The 22,342-nt window shown below is 39.0% G+C and overlaps 1 protein-coding gene across 1 annotated transcript in view; it reads right to left on the bottom strand.

Moving 5' to 3' along the window:
• Positions 1 to 22,342, bottom strand: part of BANK1 (B cell scaffold protein with ankyrin repeats 1) — a 326,025-nt gene that overhangs the window by 263,244 nt on the left and 40,439 nt on the right. The window lies entirely within an intron of this gene.

A 22,342-nucleotide genomic window follows, 5' to 3' on the forward strand; every position in this document is an offset into this window, starting at 1 on the left:
CTCAGGAATTATTGAAATATATTAATTATGAAGGTTCAGTGGCCCAGGGAGAAACTAGCTTAGCTCTTTGACATTTAAATGGACCAGGTTAGACCAGGGGAAAACAGTTTTTTCCTGAGGCTGCGATCTCGTGGCCAATTTTGAAATTTCCCGCTGGCAAGCAACCGGCAGGAAATAATGTAGCTCTTGACTTTCCCCAGAGAAAAAATTATGGTCGTTTTAAAGTCAAGGGCTGGGCCAGGCCTGTTTGCCAGCCTTAAGCATGGTTTTCCAGAGCCACCTAGATATTTTGAAGTGAAATAGTATGAGGATGCTGATTAGAAATTACTCTGCAAGAAAATAATAGAAAGGGGTTTTTCCTTTAAACATCTGGAGGACTGTAATTAAATGTACTAGGTTTAATATAGAAAGGCAAATAATTTGGGTTTTTGCTTTCCTGAATATAGCTACAGTAAAGTTACTGAAAGACTAATTGAAGAAATTTAATTAATGTCATTTCCAGTCTAAAATTGAATTGCCATCACCTAGAGCAAAGAATATCCTTACATGTTATTGTTCTACAAGGTCATCAATGATTTTTGATATTTCACAACAGTATATTGTACATTATCCCAAACAAACTTACAAACTAATTCTTTGAATGTTTGGAAGGACACGAAAGGATTTAATCCTTTCCACTGTGTGGAAGGCCCCCTGAGAAGGCACTTGAGCATTCTGTACTGACCTCTCTTGCCCTTTTTGCCAAGAGGGTCCCTCTTCTTACAATCCAATTGCCCACAGCTGTTGCCTGAGCTCTGTTCATGCTGAGGTTGAAGCCTCGTGATGGCTGGTACCATGGATCTGTCTCTCGCCCAACAGCATGAGCTGGGCCCTCTCTGGAGAAGAAACCAGAGATCAATGCCGGGGCCCCGCCAGCAGGCGAGGGGATCCAAAGGCAGTTGCTGGGCATGGAGGCCACAGGGGCATAGGCTACCAAGGAGACAGAACTGAACCTCACATCACCCTGCTTGGCCCCGGAGGATGGCTGGTTAGTCAATGACGGGTAAGACCCCTCTGGGAGGGGCGACCTAAGACAGGCACAGTCGCAGAGGGGCCACCAGGAGAGAACTTGGGGGTCAACAGAGGTGGGGCACAGATCCTCACCACCCCAACTATGCAGGGGCTTGAACACTCGCCCCTTCTGAGGGAGGTCTCCTGCCCCCATGGCTGCTGCGCTTCCCATGCCCAGCTCAGATCAGGACCCAGATAACAGAAAGAGACTTGGCCCAGCTGAGATTGGTACCCAGAAAAGAGAGACTTGGCTAACAACAGCTACCCTATATCTAAATCCAGACTAACACCAGGAATGCTTAGGGCCTCCTCAAGGATGCAAAATAATCCTTTCCATTAATATTTACAGTGTAACCTAAGATTGTTGTTAGAGTATTAATTTTGACAGTAATGGAAATAAGTAGTATTAACCAAAATTTTCATTTCATGGTAAGATTGCTTAACATGCAATGAACTTAAAGCAGTCATATTTTTGTGCAAAAAATTAAAAATTATCTAGACTGCATTATAAAAATTTTCCAAAAGCCTCCTCATAATTAAATTAAAAAAAGGGGGGATAGTAGAAAAATACCATGTAAGGAAAAATATCCTGTAACTAATTTACATCTGGAAATTTTTTTTTTCAGTTGTAATGCTAACAGCAAGACACCCATGAAAAATATACATGGTGTCAAAATAAGCCAAAGGAAAATAATTTGGGAAAATATAAAAAGAACCCCAAGTTAAATTCCCTTTATTAACCTTCAGTCGAGAATAGGTTTGTATATTTTCAGAAAACAACTTCAAGACCATGTGGATTCCTGCAACAGAGAGGAATTCTCAGGAATTCTCCAGCCATGAAGACAAGAGGAAAAACAATCCAGGGACGGAAGACGCTGAAGACGCTTTGCCATGCTAGCAGTCAGCAACTGTGCGTCACTGCAGGTTGCCCAGGATCAAACCAGAGAAGTTCGGACCTGCATTGTCATCATTTGTCCACCATCCAGAACTGAAATATCATTGCTGAGATGTACACATAAGGAACTGTCGGACATTGAAACTTGGACTCAGAACTGTTGGACATTGAAATTGGGATTTGAACATTCTTTGTTCTTAAAATGTTATGTTTAAGTTTTAAAATGTTTAGGGTTATGGATTGGCATTGTTTTGTTATTTTTTTAATAGCCAGAGTTTTGTTCTTGATGTTTAAGTTTTATTTTCATTATATTAGCTAATAATAATAATAAAAAAAAAGGGTGAGATGTGGGAAACTGATATAGGGTTGAGCCTCGGACTGACCTGCTGGCAAAGTCACAAACAAGTCCCAGCTTAGAGGGCTCAGTCCTCTTAGCATAATTAGGCTTTGACCTTATAACACTCCCAAGATCTTACCTGGGAAGCTAATGGGCTGAGGGAAGTGCAGGGAGTGTAAACATGATCAAAACAGGTGAAACTCACAAGAACTGTAACTATGGTAACCACTGCATTGTTTACCTCAGACTATAAAAGGTCTGTGCGGACTGAGCATGGGTGGAAGTCCTTCCTCTTGAGTTGGACTTACCCGCCTGGTCCCCCAATATTTCCAAATTATCTCTTGTCTTTTCTATTTCATTTGTGTGCGGCTCCTCTTCCAGATATTGAACCCTGAACCACGCAGGACGTGGAAGGAAACATTTATGACAAACTGGGGTGAGGCTGGTGGGAGAAGATTGAACAAAATCTTGTATGCATATATGCATCACCTATGGACACTGACGATGGGGTGGCGAAAGCTTGTGGCAGGGCAGGAACCAGGTGAAAGGAGGCAGTGGGGGTGGGGGGAAGAGGGACATCTGTAATGATATCAGCAATAAGGATTTTTTGAAAAATCCAGCAGATGATCATTTCCCATGTGGAAATGAAACATGAAGAGGAAGAGCAGCTTTAATAAAAATGAAGAAAAAAATCCCCAAAGGGAGTAGGATTTTTGGAGTAGCAAGGAATGACACAAGCTAGCTATTCTGTTGTTAATAACAATGATCCTGAGTAAATGAAAGAGTGCTCCTTAGTTTTAATCAAAAAGGGAAGTAGTAGAAATCTGAAATAGAGAGCACTACATTCATAATATGAATATAGTGAAAGTTACCTAGAGTAGTGCTCAAAATGCTATTAGCAGCACAACTAAAAATATCCTGACCAAATGCTTTTATTTTATTAGCATTAAATAACTTGTAACTATACTCTGGTGTCTAGGACTAATACGCTAATAGATAGATGATAGATATAGATAGATATAGATATAGATATAGATATAGATATAGATACAGATATAGATATATAGATATATAGATATAAATATAGATATAGATAATCTATGTATATATATATATACATGTGTATATATAATTCCTTAATATAGATAATAATGACCCAAAAATGCCATTAAGAAAAAATACAAAATAAAATAAAATAATGAAAAATAGAATTCAAAAACATAAACTGATTAAAAGAAAAAAGATAAACTTTTCAAAGAGGAGCTGAATTTGTATCATCAATTGAGGAAAACAGCTTGAAACCTCAGTCTCAGAATATTGGAACTATGTTATTAAATCATGCAAGTAGAGTTTTCTGGGACAAAATAAAACCCTTGTGCAAAAGGCATCACACACCTGAACTCACATTTATAATTCAGACTTTTTGAGTAATATACTTTTCAAACAATCCATCATTTTAATTGGAATTCTGAAGTTATAATGAACTATTCATTTCTTAGAGAAAGAAAAGAAAAAGAAGATATTCAATCCTTGAATCTAAAAGTTGGCAGCTAATAATTTTTCAAACCTTAATACATTCTAAAAGTACAAAAACAGTTATGGCCTTTGTCCTAATATATATCAAGTTATCATTATGCATTTACTATTAGAATTGATTCATTATTGTCTGAATTAGTGAACAAGCAATGTAGGGGTTTTAAATCATATTTCTAATTTTCTAAAATATTTTACATAATATTTGATTATGAACAGCCTGTCAGATGCTCTAAGGCACTTTGAATTTACTCTGTAGGTGAGGTAGAGCCCATAATTTAGTGTGTGTTTCAGAAAGATAGAGAAGAAAGAGAAAGGCCACCAGCAGTGAACTGTAAAAGAAAAGATGATGATCCAGGATGATGGGGAATAGACACACTTCTAAGGCAGAGAAACTAATTGAATGTGGGAAAGAGGTCTCTGTGACAGCACCGGGGTGATGAGAGTGAGTGATGCCTTTAACTAACATGGTGAACACATGGAGCTACATTTTGAAACAGAGAGAGGGCATAAAAATAATAATTTTAGTAAATCTGAAGGGGGAACTAAATAATGTGAAATGTAGAGGAAAAGTGTGGGCTAGAACAGTGACTAAAGGGGTCCATGAGGTCATAACAATTTTCATAACACTAAGATGTAATTTGCCTATGATAGTGCACAAGAAAGGGAGAGTAAAACAACTGTCACCTAAGCATTGATAATAAAGTCGGTGACACCAAACTTTAATATTAACCACCATACACTGTGGTTAAATGTTAATTTTATCCTATATAATAAAAACCCAGCAACCAAAATGGCAGAACAATCAAAACAACCAAAGACCAGAATGACCATGGTCCTTCACCCCAGCTGCTACCCCCCCGGCAAGCTGTTAGGGGTGATCAGGCAGGCAGGTAGAGTGCTTAGGGATGATCAGGCAGGCAGAGGTGGTTAGGGGCAATCAGGCAGGCAGAGGTGGTTAGGGGCGATTAGGCAGGCAGGCTAGTGGTTAGAGGCATCAGGCAGGCAGGCGAGTGTTTAGGGGCCAGCAGTCCTGGATTGCAAGAGGGATGTACTGGATTTTGAGAGGGCTCAGGCCGGGCTGAGGCCCTCCTCCTCCCCCCGTGAACTGGGCCTTTAGTATATGATAAAAATCCACAATGAGATACCGCTACACAGCCATTAGAATGGCTGACATTAAAAAGACTGACCAAGTGTTGGTGAGAGTGTTGAGCAACTAGAACTCTCAATACTGCTGGTGGGAATGTATAAAGCTATAAAACTTTTGGAAAATTGCTACAAGGACTAATGGCATTGAGTATCTTTCCATCTCTTTACTTGGATATCTTTTTTGGTCATGTATCTAGTGAAATATTTTGCCTAGTATTCTTTTTTATTGCTTTGATTTTTTTCTTATTATCAAGTGGTGACTTCTCTCTGTATTCTGAATACAAGTTATTTAAGACTAGAGGCCCAGTGCACAAGATTCGTGCACTTGGGGATGCGGGGGTCCAGCCCAGCCTGCGCCCTCTCACAGTCCAGGACCCCTCAGAGGATGTCTGCTGAGAATCGGGCCTAAGCCAGCAGTCAGACATCCCTCTTGCAGTCTGGGGCTCTCACAGTTCCGGACCCCTTACTCCTTACCACCCACCTATTGTGGAGGCGGGAGAGGCTCACGCCACTGCTGCTGTGCATGCTAGCCATGAGCCCGGCTTCTGGCTGAGCGGCGCTCCCCCTGTGGAAGCGCACTGACCACCGAGGGGCAGCTCCAGTGTTGAGCATCTGCCCCCTGGTGGTCAGTGCTCATCATAGAGACTGGTTGTTATGCTGTTCGGTCAATTTGCATATTACATTTTTATTATAGAGGATTAATTTTCTATTGATTGTGCGTAAAATTTTCCTGCCTTTTGCATGCTTGATAATTTTTGATTTGCTGTTTGACATTAAGGGCTTTACCTTCTTGGGTGCTATATTCCTATAGCTATTCTTGAGCCTTGTTCTGGGATGCAGTTACTGTTCTTGAAAATAGTTCAATATGTTTATGTCTTGCTTTTAAATTTCGTTAGGCATGGCTGGAACAGGCTTTAATCTAGAGCACATTGTGTTCCTAATACCTAGGCAATACTTGAGTATCCTACCTAATTTTTCTTGGATTATAAGGCTTTCTTCTGTTCTTGGTGGGAACACAAGTTATTCTCAGTCCCAAGTGAGTTCCTGAGAGTGTCCCTCTGCTCCTGGCTCCCTCTCAGGTCAACTTCCTCCTCTCCAGTAAGCTGCCTTGAGAACTCCAGTTGCTTTGGCCTCCCTTGTTCCCACCTTCATATTCCGAACTCTCAAAAACTGTTCACTCCACTTGGGTTACCCCTTCCTGTATTATGGCATTGAAACTTTCTCCAGATAGGAAGCTGGGGCAGTTAGAGGACTTACTTAACTATTTCCCCGCAGAGAAAACTGAACTGCCTGATATCCAGCATCTGCAAATGGGTATTTCACATACTAGTACATAGTCCATTTTGTTTAGCTGTACTGTTTCCTAATTATACCATTTTGGCAAGAAGGGAAAATCCAGTACATGTCTTATTAATATTCTATGTAGCAAAATGCATATTGCCCTCTGCTACAAAATGAAGTTCAATAGTTATCTCAAGGAAAAGCACCTGTGTAATTCTTTGAGTTGATGCTAATAAAAGGCCTATCATTTGTTGAATTTTAGTGTAGTGCTAAAAAAGAATGTGCCTCTCTTTCTAACTACATATCGGGTGAGCCAGGATTTTATTGGAATATCACATGTTGCTGATGCCAGTAAGAGAACTAAACTGACTTTTACTAAACTAGACATTAAAAGTTTTGCAAAAAGATAAAGCAATGGCACTTTTCTCACTAATTGATTTTTATTTTGAAAATATAGCCCTTTTGCCCTAGCCAGTTCACCTCAATGGATAGAACGTCAGCCTGCAGGTTCTAGGTTTGATTCCGGTCAAGGGTAGATGCCTAGGTCAGTGATGGCAAACCTTTTGAGCTCGGCGTGTCAGCACTTTGAAAAACCCTAACTTAACTCTGGTGCCGTGTCACATATAGAAATTTTTTGATATTTGCAACCATAGTAAAACAAAGACATATTTTTGATATTTATTTTATACTAGGGGCCCGGTGCACGAAATTCGTGCACTGGGTGTGTGTGTGTGTGGAGGAGGAGTGTCCCTCAGCCCAGCCTGCCCCTCTCACATACTGGGAGCCCTCAGGCATTGACCCCCATCACCCTCCAATCGCAGGATTGGCCCCTTGCCCAGGCCTGATGCCTCGGCCAGAGGAGTTGACCCTCATCACCCTCCGATCACCAATCACCGGATCAGCCCCTTGACCAGGCCTGAGGCCTCCGGCAGAGGTGTCAGGCCTGGGCAGGGGACCCCCAGCTCCCCGCGGTTGCAGGCTCTGCCCCTGCCCAAGCCTAACGCCTCTGGCCTAGGCATCCGGCCCGGGCAGCGGGGACCTGCAGTGGCAGCGGCCCCGCAATCGTGGGCTTCGCTTTAGGCCCAGGCAAGGGACCCCTAGCTCCTGGGACTGCCAGCTTCGACCGTGCCCAGCTCCCATCGCTGGCTCCACCCCTACTTCCTGCTATCACTGGCCAGGGCGGCAAAGGCGCCTGATTCTCCGATCATGGCTGGGGGGCAGGGCAAAGGCGGCCCCAGGGCCGCCTTTGCCCTGCCCCCCAGCTCTTAGCTCCCCCCTGGGTTTCAGATCACTGTCAGTGGCAGGGGGCTTCTTCCTGCTTTCCCTTTCGCCTCCCTGCATTGTGCCTACAAATGCAAATTAGCCGCCATCTTGTTGGCAGTTAACTGCCAATCTTAGTTGGCAGTTAATTTGCATATAGCCCTGATTAGCCAATGAAAAGGGTAGCGTCGTACGCCAATTACCATTTTTCTATTTTATTAGTGTAGATATGTAAATGCCATTTAGCAAAAAAAAAAATCAACCAAAAAAATGAGAAATGAGTTCGTGTGTCACCTCTGACAGCGTGTCATAAGTTCACCATCACTGGCCTAGGTTGTGGGCTCAGTCCCCAGTAGGGGGTGTGTAGGAGGCAGCTAATCAATGATTCTTTCTCATCATTGATGTTTTTAGCTCTCTCTCCCTCTCCTTTCCTTTGTGAAATCAATAAAACTATATTTTTTTAAAAAGTAAATATAGCCCTTTTGTTACAGGACAGTGAAAAGATAGGAAAATTCCAGGGCAAGAGGAATAGGGAAACAGAGACAGGAAAGTTAAAACAAGACCAAGCAGTGTGGGCAATTTGCAGCTGGCTTCTAAATAACAAGCCATTATCTCCCCCAGACCAAGGACACTAGAGAGCAAATGTTTAAAAATCCCCCTAAGGAAAGAATGCAGGAAAAGAAGGGAGAAATGGGAAGGGACAAAGGGCAGTTTTATTCCCTAAATCAGGGAGGAGAAACCTTCTTTCCCTGCTAAGGAAGATTTGGATATTTATAACATCATTCACGGTGCATTCAAAATTATCAACTTAAAAATGAGCCTGCTCTATTTGCTTAAACATTTAATTAACTCACCCTTAATGCTTGCCTTGGCAGGGCCAGACCAAATGATTTTGCGGGTCTTATATAATCCACCAGTGGGCTGAATTTCCCCACCCCTGTCCTGAACCCAACATCCAGTAGTTTCAAGGTTTGACAAGATAAAATTGCCAAGTGCTTCTCATGAATTCTGGGAAGGCCACAGCAAAGTAAAAAGGACCTTGCAGATTCATTGGCACCAAAATATTCAGCAGAGAAATTCTGAAACCTATAGACAGGAGAGTATATAATGCTGCCAACCCCCACCCAATTCACTCTTCAGGTTAGCCGAGAGCCCATCTGTGCCTCATAAGCCAGATGCATAGATTTACTGGCCTTGCTTCTTTAATAAAAGTGCATGCTTCAACTGGTTTAATAAAATGGGCTTCATCACAACACAATCACCTGGGGTTTCCTCACTTAAATTCATTTATATGCAAAATCAAGAATCAATGTTGTGGACAGCCCTCTCCCTCCAACTCAGGGGGCTGTCCATGACACCTCTCTGGTGTCTGTGAGAGGTGCCTCTAACGCTTTTGCATAGATATATGTTTGTTTGTTTGTTTTGTTTTTAAATATATTTTATTTATTTATTTTTTACAGAGAGGAAGGGAGATAGAGAGTTAAAAACATCGATAAGAGAAACATCAATCAGCTGCCTCCTGCACACCCCCTACTGGGGATGTGCCCACAACCAAGGTACATGCCCTTGACCAGAATCGAACCTGGGGCCTTTCAGTCAGCAGGCCGATGCTCTATCCACTGAGCCAAACCAGTCAGGGCTTTTTTTTTTCTTTTTAATATATTTTATTGCTTTTTTTTTTTTTATAGAGAGGTAGGGTATATGTTTGTTTTGTTAACATGCAAGAGATTTCTTATTTTTAAGTGAATTAATAAATGTTTCTTAACAATTCTGCATTTTAATTTTTGATGTATTAGAGAAAAATCAATAGATTTAACTAACATAAACAAAAGCCCTCCAAAAAATTTTAAGAATATACAGTTGTCCTGAGAACAAAATGTTTAAGAATTGCTTGCCTAGAATTATAGATTTGAAAGTCTTCACCTTAGAGAAAATGTTTTACACCACATTTGGAACAGTCAAAATAAAAATGCAAAGGATAGACACATGAGAGATATCCTCACCTTCCTTCAGTTGATCAACCTCTGTACATTCAATCTGTTTTGCCCTTCAAGTGTGTTTCTAAATTGTCCTCTAGTGGGCATACATCTCTGGGTTAATTCCTTAATTCAGGCCCTCATCATTTCTCCCCTTACCTAGTCTTCTAGCCATTATCTCTATACCACACTATCCGAGTAATCCTTATATAAATCCTGTATCATATGATTTCATATGGAACTTAATGAACAAACTGAACTACCATCTTAAATAGAGACAGATTCATAGATAAGGCAAACAGCTCTGGTGTTGGAGGTGTAGGAGGGGTGGGTGGAAGAATTGAACACCAAAATAAAGAGGATTTATGGACACGGACAACAGTGTGGTGACTGTGGGGGCGGGGTGGTGGTTGAAATGGGCATAGAGGGGATAAATGGCAATGGAAGAAATAAAATAACTTGCCTGGTTATACCTTATTCATATTTGAAAGGGCTTTGAAATCAGCCCCTTGCTGTTAAAATTCCAGCTCCATCGAAATAAGAAAAACTCTTCAGATTGCCTCTAAGATAGTTCTCCAGGCTCTTATACAAAACCACCTGTAAGTAAATTACAGTCATTCAAACCTCCAGGAAGTTTTTTCTCACTAAAATAGATTTGCCCTGGTTTCAAAATAGTTGTTCAGTTTGTCATACCCCCAAAATGAAATAGCTTAAATAAATAAAAACAAGTCACTGAAACTTCCTAGAGTCATTTTTTCCACACTCTATTTATGAGCATCAGTCATTACCATAAATATGTGACTAGACAATAGTGACTCAAAGGTTTCTTTTCTAATCTGGTAGACAATTATGCAACAACTAGTGGCCTGCTGCATGGATTCATGCACATTGAAAGGAAATTAATTAGAAGAAATATTTTAATATCTCTATTCACCCTTTCTCTATAATAGAAGTGTCAAAGATGAAAAAAAATTAGTAAAATGTATATGAAAATAATAGATAAATTAATTAATAAATAAACAATAACAACATGATATAACAACAAAAAAACATGAAATAAAAACAACAAAACATGATATAAAAACAACATTGATAAAAATAATGACTAATAAATTGATTAAACTTACTCTAATATCTCCCTGTATACTTGAGATTGGTGCCCACGAGAGCTTTATATGTATCACGCGTATGCAAGTCAACATTTATTTTTAAATTGCCAGTGTTTGTCATATGTTCTGGCCAGTTGGTTGGTGGGCCGGCCAGTCAGCCGGTTAGCCGGTCACTTAGGCTTTCAGATATATAGATAGGATTGACTATAAATTACCTGAACACAATGTTTAAATGATTGAAAGCAATCACCCTATGTAAGATCTGCACTTTCTGCTCATTGAAATTGACTGAAAATTTAAAGAAACTTGTAATGGACAGTGGTAATGAATTTCATTGCTGTTATTTATGTCATCCACTTACAATCTAAGAGTTTTGAATTTATCTGCCACATTCCTTTTTTAGTTATACTATCATCATAGTGTGGCCTCTCCTGCCCCAACCCCTTCATAACTCACTATAAATTAGAGGCAAGGGCATTAGAAGAAAGAATATTCAGTAAAGCTAAAAGTAAACAACTTTTCAGAGCAGATTTTATACCACATTTTCTTCAAACACATCCAAGCAAAGGTCAGAACAAAAAAAAAGCATAGTTTCCAAACATCCTTTCCAAGGGGGTTTATCACTGAGATACATAAAACCACAGTTTCACCTATAATAATCTCCCCCAAAGAATATTTAAAGAGGAATCATAACACAAATGTTGCAATTTCATTAATGTGCACTACTACACTTATTTCTAATCTGTTGTTATAAACATACATCATTAAATTTTCTTAAACTGTAAAGTCTACCATGAGAAAATTAGTCCTTCCTTTGACATGACTCTGAATTCAAATACCTAATGCAGTGTTATGTGTGCCAACAAAACATGATTATTAATTAAACCACATCATGTCTACAATGAAATAGGCCTATTTATTGTGTTTGATAAGTGACAGATGATGGGAAAAATAGAACACAGTTCTTATTTATTAGAAGAACTTGTTTTGTTTTCATTTCATTTAAACAACCCTGGATGGTTTATTTTTTTTCAATCTTTAATTTCTTTATTGATTAAGGTATTACATATGTGTGCTCATCCCCCCACTAATCCCCAAGCCCCCCTCACTCATGCTGTTACCCCCCTGTTGTTTTGTCCATTGGTTGGGCTTATATGCATGCATACAAGTCCTTTGGTTGATCTCTCCCCCTTACCCTCACCCTCCCCTACCTTCCCTCTGAGGTTTGACAGTCTGATCACTGACTGCTTCTCTGTCTCTGGACCTGTTTTTGTTCATCAGTTTATGTTGTTTATTATATTCCATAAATGAGTGAGATCATGTGGTATTTATCTTTCTCTGACTGGCTTATTTCACTTAGCATAATGCTCTCCAGTTCCATCCATGCTGTTGCAAATGATTTTTAAATGATTAAATATCAGCTGTTTCTAAGGAATCCCTTTCTCACATAAATTTAAGTATAACTTCCTGTTGAAAGGAATTTTAGAGACAAAATAGGCAGGTTTAGGGGGTCTTAGAGATAAAAAGGGTCCATGGGAAAGGAATGCATAGATGGGGACTTGAAAATGCCAAAATGCTTATCTTGTACAGAGAATAGAGAAATGCCACAGGAAGGGGGTGGCGGGGGGAGGGGGTGGGGGGAGAGACAAGGCTGATGGAAACATTTCTGCCCTGAGCAATTAAAACAGACATAAACCAAGGACAGAGTATCTCTGGCCTGAGCATCTGGAAGATCAAAAGCAACTCCAACAAGCAAGATAAGGGGGAAAGAAAAAAAGGGGGGGGGGGCAACACCTGGGCTTTGAGCTTTGAAACTAATACTATGAAGCAGAGTGACCAATGAGGAAAGCGGGGGTCCCAAATTTAGAAAAGGTCCAATTAGCAAAGGTCATGTTCAGACTAAGAGCTACAGCCCTCAGAAACCCGAGACAAAGAGACTCAGCCGATTCCAGGTTTTACAGATTTAGACTTTAGACTTAGAGTTTTCCCATTAGAGAGAGAGAGAGCAGGTTTTTCCCATTTGGGGGGCCCCTCCCCAGGGGAACCCCTTTCAGAACACCGCTGCCCAGATGAAGTTTGTATATGCTTCTAATGAACTTCCACATTTTTATTAAAGAAGTTTGTTAGTCCACGAATTTATTCTTCATCATTGTCGGACAAGAACCCACCAGAAGGAGTCTGCAACTTGGACCCCACATTTCACTGTCTCACAGGAATTTTAAAAAAGAGTATTTAATTGCAGCATTTTAGAATCACTTTTATTCTCTTAAATTGAAATGTCGGCAAATTTTACATTATCAAACCACTGAAGATTTATGGGGTGTTTTACTTCTGGGGTAAATTGTGATACTGAAAATATAACATGAAGGTATAATAAATAGAAAAGACAGGTTTAGTTGCTTGGTTCTTAAAAGAGATCTAAATTACTTGAAATTTTTAATTTCTCAGGGTCATTGTTATACTCATAACTGATAACAATTTATTTTTCAATAAAAAAGTGTTTCTAGTAATCTGTTTATGAAAATATAGCAGATTAGAGAGTCCAAAGCATTAATTCCTTTATATCAAAGCTAAAATACTGCAAATAATCCTATCTAATAAAAGAGTAATATGCAAATTAACCATCAGTTCAAGATAAAGATGGTGGTGCCCACAGCTAATAAGGAGGGAATATGCAAATTGATACAACAAAGATGATGGCGCTGGCTGGAGCCATGGAGCCAAGCCAGCAGAGAGTGAGCGCGGGAGTCTTGGCTTCCTTGGTCGCCCCAGCCGGCTCCATGGCCGCTGCCCAGGCAAAGCCATAGTGGCAGGGCTGAGGCAGAGGTGGTTAGGGGCAATCAGGCCAGGAGGGGAGGGCAGTTGAGGGTGAGCAGGCCAGCGGGGGGGGGGGGGGAGGAGTAGTTGGGGGCAATTAGGCTGGCGGGGGGGCACTAGGGGGTGAGCAGGCCAGCAGTGGGGGGCAGTTGGGTATGATCAGGACAGTGGGAGGGGCAGTTTGGAGCAAACATACTGGCAGTGGGAGCAGTTGGAGGCAAGCAGGCCAGTGGGGGGGGGGGGGGGGGCAGCAGGGAGCAAGCAGCCGGCAGGGGGGGCAGTAGGCGGCAAGCAGGCCAGCAGGGGGGATAGTTGGGGCAATCAGGCCAGCAGAGGGATGCAGTTGGGGACTATCATGCTGGTGGGGGGCAGTTGGGGGCAAGCAGGCTGGCAGGGGGGGAAGTTTGGGATGATCAGGCTGGCAGGGGGGCAGTTGGGGGCAATCAGGCCAGCAAGGGGGGGGGCAGTTGGGGGTGAGAAGGCCAGTGAGGGGGGCACTTGGGGGCAAGCAGGCTTGCAGGCAGAGTGGTTAGGGGTGATCAGGCAGGCAGGCAGGTGAGCAGTTAGGAGCCAGCGGTCCCGGATTGCGAGAGGGTGCAGGCTGGGCTGAGGGACACCCCCCATGCATGAATTTTTTGCACTGGACCACTAGTAATGTAACAATAACAATAATTCTTCATTCATGAACGACTGAAAGTAAAGAAGAAAATTTCTCAGCGACCAAAAGATAAATAGGTATGAATTCATAGTACTAAGGGAACACATTGGGATCCATATGTGCTCTGAGTTTTTCTGCCCCTTCTTAGAGATGCTGGGTTTGAAGGTGCTCCATACTCATTGGAGAGGACACATGGGGGGCATGAGCAGAGTGGGAGATCAGACCAAAATTTTTCCTATAAATTGGGACACCTAAACTTGCAAAAACAAATTTTTTTCTCAGCCTTGGCTCTGGGTGGAGTAGAAAAATAGAGAGTACTTCTTGAGATTTCCCAGACTAAGAGTATTCACATGAAATTAGGACCTGGATAAATTGTGCCTAAAAAGCTACCAAAAACTGCAAGGCAAGGTGGATATTCAAGTTCCTGGCAGAAACAAACCTGTATTTCAGCAAAATACATTAAAATCTGGCCTCAAAGGATTTTTGTGGATAGAGTTCCACATTACATTGTTACCCAAAAGATAAATCTGAAGAGATTAAGCAGAATGAAGCAAGAGGGACAAAGAGAGAACAAATGTGAAAAGTTGGTTAAGAGACATGCAGAGAGAATGAAAAAGTCATACATGTGTTTATTCAGAGTTCCAAGAGATAGTTGGAGAAATGGAGAAGAGAAAAGATATTAGAAAGTGATATGCCTGAAAATTTTTCAGATTATGGAAATACATGGAATTTCAGATCTAAGAAGCTAAAATAATTATGTACAGAATAAACTTTAACATAAATATCTAAACACATAATTATAAAAGTGAAGAAACCCAAGTACAACGAGATGTTAATAGTTGTTAATGAGAAAAATAAGTTGACTATAGAAGAATGGTTGTCAGATAACCAACTTTTTAATGGCAACATAGACATGAGAAGAGAGTAGAATAATACTTTCAAGGACTGAGAGAAAATAACCCAACTGCTATATCCACTGAGCCTATTTCCAGTAATGATGAAAATAGAAACTAAGTTAGTTTATTACCAAAAAGCCTCACTAAAATAAATTTTTAATATATGCTTTATGGAAAAAAATTATCTCAGGAAGAGATTTGGGATAAAAGCAAGAATGGCATATAAAGAATAGTGTAAATAAGTGGCTTAAGCTAAACAAATATTGATTGTCTAAAAATCAAATACATGGAAAAATGTCAGATAGAATAATTATCCTATAAAACTGGAAAAGGAGATCATTCAAGTTAAAGCATTACAAAAGGCTTTTATATATTTTTAATAAGAAAGAAAATTAAATATAACTAATAATTAAAAATGGTTAATAATGCTAATTTAATGGCTACATTAAGTATACATCTTGAAATTTCTAGGATATCACTGAAAGAATAAAGTAGCACACAAATGGAGTGGGGTGGAACTCAATCCAAAAGAAAGCAAGAAAAGTTAAAGAAAAAAATAAACAAAAAAAAAATGAAACAAAAGAGGAAGCAATAAATAAGATGGCAAAATTGAATCTATATGCATCAAGTATTATAATCAATGTGTAATTAAATTACACATTAAAAGACTAAGATTTTAGGACTGAATCTTAAAAATCCAGCTGTATACCCCTAATAAATATAAAGATAGAGTAAATACATAAAGATAGTTCAAAATAAAAGAATGTAAAGATATACACCATATAAGTAACAAGCTTATCCAATGGACATAAATAACAACACATACCAAATACGGAGATGTGTTCTTTCCCAGTATACATGGAATATTTCAAAATTAGTCAAATACAACTCATTAAATTTCAAACTGCCTGAATAATATAGACAATATTCTCTGACCATGCAACAAAATTTAGAAATCAATTGCAAAAAGAAAAATTAAAGCTCATACTTCTGTTTATTTATATTGTTTCTAAAGGAAGAATCAAAATAAAATTAGAAAATATGTGGAACTAAATAATAATGATAAAAAGTTGTAAAAATTTGTTAGATATAGATGAAGTACTTTGCCATTATAGCCTTAAATATTTATTTTTAAAAGAAAAAACAATAAGGTACATTTCCAAGAGCTAAACTTTTTAAAAATTCAAAGAAAGTAAAAGGAAATAAATACTAAATATAATACAAAATAAATAAAATTTTATGATAAAAAATACTTTTATAAATTCAAAAGGTTGTCTTTTGAAAGGGAAAATGAAATTTATAAACTTCTGTGAAGATTAATTGCTATTTAATAAAAGAGACACAAATGAATGATTTTTAGAAATAAAAAGAGCACACAATTCCATATAGAGCAGTTACAAAAAATGAAGAAATGTTATAAATAATTTTATGTCAATGATTAGAAAACAATTGAAATCAGCAAATTCTTAGAAAAAAAACACACAACAAAAATGACTCAAATAGAAAACCTGAATGGTTCCAAACTGTTATATATATTCAACTGAAACATTCAAAGAACAGCTCATTCACATGGGAAAAATAATCTGGCATCTAACCACACATTGCACACAGAATTAATTCCATATGGATGTCATAATTTAATGAGAAAAGTCAAAAGTTTCAAATTTTAGAAGATGTATGTATGACCTAAAAGAGGCAAAGATTTCCTAGACAGGATATAAAGAAGTAAATTAAAGAAAAATATTGACATATATAACTATATTAAGAACTTCTGTTTATAAAAATATTAACTATAGCCATATTTCCTAGTCTAGTGTATAATTCAGGGTTAAATATTATATGTAGTTTTTGTGAAACCTTAATTTAATCTGGAACAATAACTCATCCTTTCTTTTAGCTTCTAGACTTTAATATATTTGAAAAATACAAAAAAATAATATTATTTTGTGAAATCTAATTTAGGTTTGTTTGATACCCCTCATGCTTTGCCTAAGGTTGTGTATTTTTGGCAATAATATACAGAAATTTTTATCATTAAAAAAGTGAAAAACCCAATGCACCCAAAACATTTATAAACCTGCACTTAAAAACTCAATTTGGCCTGACCTGTGTGGCTCAGTGGTTGAACAGGAGGTCATGTTCAATTCCAGGTCAGGGAACGAGCAGGGTTGTGGGCTTGATTCCTACTGTGGGTCAGCCAATCAATGATTCTCTCTCGTCATTGATGTTTCTATCTCTCCCACTCCCTTCCTCTCTGAAATCAATAAAAATATTTTAAAAAAACACACACAATATGTACTCTTCTGTTATTTTTTTAATGTTGGGAGTGCTGAAATGTTTTAGAAAAAAGTCACCAGCATTACATTTTAAAACAGAAAATAATAGGGAGAAGAAAAGGAACTGTCAAAAATAATTATAAAGAATGTAATGAGAGTCATAAGCGAACAATAATAAAAATGTAATAGAATTAGAGATTGAAGAAAATATTTTTCAAGAAGAAAGGCTCTGAGATGAATTCACTGATAAAGCAGCTTTTCAGCTGACCTTGAAGGAGAGCTGGGGTTTCCACTGAAAACAACAGGGGTATGAATGTAGAAATGGTTGACTGTGATTGTTCAGTGGGAGGGGATGCAATTATCCTCGTGTGTAGCATACACCTACACTAAGGACAGAAACACCTTTGCTGGGGCTGTACCTTGCAGGAGCTGAAAGACCATGCGAAAAGGATGGACTTCATTTGAAAAGCCATGAGGCCTCATTCACCAGGGAACCAGAGCTCTTCCAGCAGGTTACAGCTCAGATGGAAGGAAAGAAAAGCAAATGGCTTCTGCACAGTTTATTTCTGTTGTGTGGTTGTTGTTGTTCTGGTTTTGTTTTTCTTGTAACTCTGCTGTTACATAGCTATTCTTCATTTTAGACTTCTTCTTTTATGCTTACTGAAGCTAAAAATTTTAAATCTTTGGTTTTGTAATATGAAAACAAAATTAAAATGTTAAGGTTATTTATGAAAGAATTAGAAACTTACCCACTACCATTACATCTATAATTTGACAATAAAGAAACTACAATAAGTATGAAATATTTAAATATATAATAAATATGAAATATAAATGTAAATAAAATAATTCTTATAAAATAAAGAGAAATGACTTAATTGTTGAGAGCAAATCAGAGTGCCTGCAAAGGTCCAAAGAAAAAAGATATAACAGTGAAGACTAAGAGCTAGGGAGGAAGGAGACTCATCAGATGTGCCCTGCTCACAGAAGCTGGTAAACATTTTTTTAAGGGGATGATTTATAAACAACAGAATTCACAATGGTAACACTCCAGAAATGTTCATTGTTTTCATATAAGTTTGAGATCAGATCATTTATATTACATACTAGAGGCCCGGTGCATGGAGTCACCCCGCAGGCCGCTGCGGAAGTCAGGCCGGACCACCGCCACCGCCGTAGGCAGCCGGGACCCGTGCCTGACTGGCACCACAGGCGGCCGGGACCATGCCTGATTTCCACCCCATACCCCCCCCCCCCCCGCCTCCCCTGCCTGTGTCTACTCCGGGCACCGGAGCTGCTGCACCGGCTGGGGCAGGCTCCCCGACTCTGTCTCCATCTCCGCTCCGGGCATCACCTGCACATGCAACCACCTCCTGTTTGGTCGTCCGGTTTTGGCGTCCCGGCCAAATTTGCATATTACCTCTTTATATATTAAGATATTAGAACATTTAGTTATTTCCATGACTATTCTCATTATCATGTCATGTTTCTAAGTAATAAGTTCCCTTTCTTTTTTATATAATTTCTCTATGGGATAGAGAAGTAGCAAAAGGACAGTAAAAACTGAATTCCACTATCTTTCATTTTATTTCACCCATTGTTTAAAAACTAGACTTTACGTATTCAACACAACTATAGCAATTAGCACTGATTTTGTCAAGGTTCCCAACCCATATGTAAAAGTTATTTCATGCATGCTTTGTAAATTGCTTAAAGTTCTACATTCTGATTGCATGCTCATAGTTAAGACAACTTTATCATTTTTGAATGTGTTTTCTTATGCACATTGTTGTGTTTTTCAATTGGTAGGTGCATCTAAGTTACTCTAAGAAATAGAGTCTAAAATTTGAATGTGGGAAGATGAGAGCTAATGATGTCTTCAAAATAATCCTAGTTTTTCATAAAGCATGACGGTATTTTAATTTAAATATCCATAGGAAAATAATTTGAAGATATACAAGAACTCCACTGACATAACCACCTAAAGATATTCATCATAAAATAAAGCACTACAACAACAGGTTTTTTGGTCAATATTTTTATGTAATAGTGACAGCATAACTTAAGTGGCCATAACTCATTGGCCACTTAAGGAAATAGAAATGATAGGTGTGGAGAATCATTTAAAGTTTTGCCACCAATTTACAGTGCTCCTCTGTCTTGGGGATGGGGGAGTAGGGGGGAATTAGCATACAATTACTTGTATTTTATGTGCAGTGTATTGAAACATTTTCAGAGTTTCCAGTTGTAACATTTTTCCTTTTCAACAACAACAACAAAACACACACACAAAAAACTTAATGCACTTGAGGAAAACAAACAAAAAACAGAGGTAAGAAAAAACTTGAGGACTGCCAGTTTCAAAATTTTACTGTATAGTCAACATTTCCCCTTTCTATTCCTGAAAATCATTCCAAAGATCAAGAATGAGAAACAATTATGCAAATGTCCTTTTTACTGAAAATAGAAAATAGTGAAATTCTAGACCTCCAGATTAATGGAGTGGCTCCAAAACCAGTGATGATGAGCTAAAGCATGTGCAGTAGGAAACAGGGGAAAGAAATCTTGAAGACTTAATCTAGAAACTTCAAGTTTCAAGAAGAGCTAACAAACCTACCTCCCTCTAGGGGTAGGGGCCACACATTTTTATATTGTAGACATAATGCAACAGTTTCAGGTGGAAGCATCTGTGAAAGCAGTTTGGTTCCAAAAAGCAGAGAAAGTAGGGTTAAATGAGGAACTACACAGAAAAGACATATTTGCAGAAAGCAATCTATATATGTGGAAAAAGAGAAGTAAAGGCTTTCATTGTGGGGGAGAAAAACGGAAGGAACAGAACAAACAACAAAAGCCCACATCGCCTACCTACATTGGCTAGACAAAAAAAACACAAACTCACTTTGTTCAGTGGCACAAAAACAAAACAAAACTGAGCAACCACAGGATCTATATAAAGATTCTACAAGAGAAAGAGAAAAAAATAAAACCAACGGCACATCAGAAACACACAACTAAGAGCATGTTGCCATAAGAGAAATGGAAAATTGTGACCAAGCATTTCACCGTGAATTTTTAAAATGTAATAAATAGCAACCACCTCTTTGAAGCAATTATATATTGCAGAATGCAAGATGTTAAGGAGCAGTTAGCAAGACAAGAATAAGAGATGAATTGTAAATTTTCAATGCTCAACCAAACAGTATAATGGAAAATAGTAAAAGCACCATAAAAGTGAGAGATAAATTGGACAGTATACAGGGGAAAAGAAAGTACTGAAAACATAAGAAGACAGCAAAAACTGTTGTGATACTCCAAACTAAGTAATGAATATTAATAAAGAATCAAAATGAATTGTTTGAATGTGTCATAAATAAAATAAATTCAGCCTACACATAAAAGGAATCATCATAATAAGATTGTTCACATGTTTAAAGATATAAATCAAGACATTGTCCCTGAACTAAAAGAAGACTTGAATCTACATCTTGGGGAGGGAGTGGGACTGATACAAAAATAGCCAGGTCTCTGGGCAAACCAGTCCAGAACAGTCAGTGCTATGATAACATTTCAGTGAAGTCATTAGATTTAAAACACAAATGAAGAATCCTTTAGTTAACAAGGCAAATAAGATCTCCCCAAGTCCTACAATGCTTTAAGAAAGAAGAGTAACATGCTCCTCAGTCAAACTGTACTTAAAGTACAAGATAGAAGACAAAGACTTTTGAACATGCAAGACTTCAGAAACATTGCTGCCAAGGGCCCTCCCTCAGGAATCTAGGACCTCAGGAATCTAGGAGAGAGGACTTATCCAAGAGATGTTTAAAAATTCAGTAACAAACTTGCCAACAGTATAAGGTCCTTTTGGAAGCTAATTCTCCCCTAGTGGACAGTGGAGGCTTATGAACCATTATAGCTCTTGACAGCTTGACTACAACCACTGATCCAGAACCTCCCAGCTGAGCCGCTCCCAGATTCCTCACCCATAGAATCGGTGATAGAACCATTGTTTATTGCCTTAAGTTGCTATATTTTAACCCTACCAGGCCGCTGTACCGATTTTTCGGTAATTTCCACACAAAGGTGGAATATTGGCGCTAGATGAAAGGTAGATGAAAGGTAGACCTATTTTCTACAATGTCCCCAAGTTCCATCTTATTCTAACCACTTGTTTGCATGTAACTAACATTTATCTATATCATGTTGGTTTTTTCTCTTTAATGATCAGGAGCCCAGGTATAGGGGACAGTTAGGTTCAGGGCCTCAGGTCTGGTAGGATTAAGGTAGCTTTTTAGGCAACAATAGATTACTTCAACAAGGCTTTAAAAACATTGAATTTGGAGATGTTGGAAGGCTGGAAAATAGAAAGAGGATTTTTTAAGGGGAGTTGTTAATGTGCTATGAGTCCCCCATCCACCATAGGGAAACCTGAGGGATATCACCATCCTCACCCATAGTGATAAGGGCTGCCAGCAGATCACTGGGGGTTGATATGTGCTCTCTGGATGTATAGAACACTGAGACTCATGTTAGGCCCATGTTAGGAAATGATTACAGGCAAGAGGCTGTGACTGCATTGTTGCTCTGAGGCAGGATGGTGGTGGCTATGCTGGGAATGGCTTGCCTGTGCAGTTTGTCAGGGCAAAAGACAAAGGAATGGTTTTACAGACGGACCTGGACCAGGTGAGAGAGAGAAAGGACCAGCCAGGAGATATCTCAGAGAGACTTTGCTCAAAAGAGACACATGAGGGAGCCATGGACACCCACAGTTAGAATCTATAGAAGGTGGACCACCACACTAGATGCTTAAAAGAGAGGAAACACTCAGTATGTAACTGCAGGCGGGACATCCTCAGTGAATGAGGGGATCACCCAACAACCCAGAAACATACTCCAAGAAAAAGAGCCAACACTTCATGTATTATATAGCCACTGGGAAATAAGAACCCCACCTCTTTCCCGCAGCTGGAACACTAGGAGTTAAAGGGAAAGTGCAGGTTGAGAAAAGCAGCGAAGGGGCTGACCATGGCAGCCCTTCCACACCAAGCCTGAAGCAGAAGAGACAGGGGAGGGCGAAGCTTTAACATTATAAGCCTCAGAGCTTTGAC

The sequence above is a fragment of the Myotis nattereri genome (assembly GCF_964212035.1).
Source record: "Myotis nattereri genome assembly, chromosome: 1".
Classification (NCBI taxonomy): Eukaryota; Metazoa; Chordata; class Mammalia; order Chiroptera; family Vespertilionidae; genus Myotis; species Myotis nattereri.